Here is a 1,460-nt window from a genome sequence, read left to right as displayed (position 1 = left end):
TAGATTTCAAGGCTGGATTTGAATTTGGGTTTTCCTAACTCCAGGAAAGTAAGACAACGCATGATGAAATACAGGACTCCCAAATCCCTGTGGATTCCCAAGAACATATGAAGTTGCAAAAATACTGTTTTCACATGGTTCAAAAGAAAAATCAGAATAAAGAAAGAAATTAAAAGGAACTCTTTTAAGAACTCATAGTCTGCATATCATAAATAAGTAGCAGAATAAAAAAAAAAAAACAATTTGAATTTATAGTGGCAAGTTTCCCCAAATAAGTTAAAGAGGGAACAATCTATTGTGCTCTACTACTGACCTTTCGTCTCCTCCAGTGTCACTGCCTGATACCAATGAGCCATGGCATCTAGGAAGTTCTTTGCAGGGGATAATTGGAAGATGAATGGGAACAAGAAGTATCTGGGAGAGCTCATCCCTTCGATCAACAGGACCAAGGTGCCTGCCAATACATAAGTGGTATGTGGAACCTCTGCTATCTACCTTGACTTTGTCAGAAATTGGGTGCAAAAATTAGCGTAGCTGCTCAGGACTGCTACAAAGTGGCAAAGGGTACATTTACTGGGGAGATCAGCCCTGCCATGATTCAGAACTGTCAGGCCAACTGGGTGGTCCTGGGACACTCTGAAAGGAGACATATATTTGGAGAGTCAGATGAGCTCATTGCGAAGAAGGTATCCCATGCTCTGTCAGAAGGCCTAGAACTGATTGCCTGCATTTTCAACCAGACCAAGACCATTGCAGAAAATGTGAAGGACTGGTACAAAGTCGTCCTAGCCTATGAACAAGTCTGGGCTGTTGGTACTGGCAAGAGAGCTACACCCCAGCAGGCCCAGGAGGTATATGAGAAGCTTTGATGCTTACTTAAGACTCACATCTCAGAACAGTTATCACAATCTACCAGGTCATTTATGAAGGGTCTGTGACAGGGGCCAGTTACAAGGATCTGGCACACTACCTTGATGTCGATGGCTTCCTGATGGGTAGAGCTTCCTTAAACCTGAATTTCTGCACATCATCCAAGCCAAAAACTGAAACTTTCATGGGGCCCTCTGACTCCCTTACATGCAGAGCTGGGACAAGGCTACACAAATCTGGCTCACCCCAAACCCTCCTATGTGATTGTGATGCTGATTCCCATCCTCCCATGGTCCATTTCAAGCTACACCTTCTTCCACCCTGTAGGTTGTATGCACCAGGTCTCAACTCTTCACCTCTTCCTCCAATAGACCAGGCCTTTCTCTATTTATTGTCAACTTAAAGGAAGTATACACAAACAAAAGAGCAAACGATTTGTGGTAGTATAAATATATTGAAGTGAAAGACAATCCGGACATGAAGAAAAGTGAAAAAGCAACATTAAACAATATGGTCTTTATACAAGCAAAAACCTCAGTGATCTCAAAAATATAAAGTTTAAGAGATGATTTAAGATGATATGCCTCAGA

At 42.1% G+C, this 1,460-nt stretch overlaps 1 pseudogene; it reads left to right on the top strand.

The window, feature by feature from the left end:
* The first annotated feature begins 336 nt into the window (after positions 1–336).
* LOC140511396 (triosephosphate isomerase pseudogene) lies at positions 337–1,047 on the top strand (annotated as a pseudogene).
* The last annotated feature ends 413 nt before the right edge of the window (positions 1,048–1,460 follow it).

This window comes from Notamacropus eugenii, chromosome 6 (assembly GCF_028372415.1).
Source record: "Notamacropus eugenii isolate mMacEug1 chromosome 6, mMacEug1.pri_v2, whole genome shotgun sequence".
Taxonomy (NCBI): domain Eukaryota; kingdom Metazoa; phylum Chordata; class Mammalia; order Diprotodontia; family Macropodidae; genus Notamacropus; species Notamacropus eugenii.
Note: the sequence above shows the minus strand (reverse complement) of the source record. Positions and strands in the feature narration are given on the sequence as shown.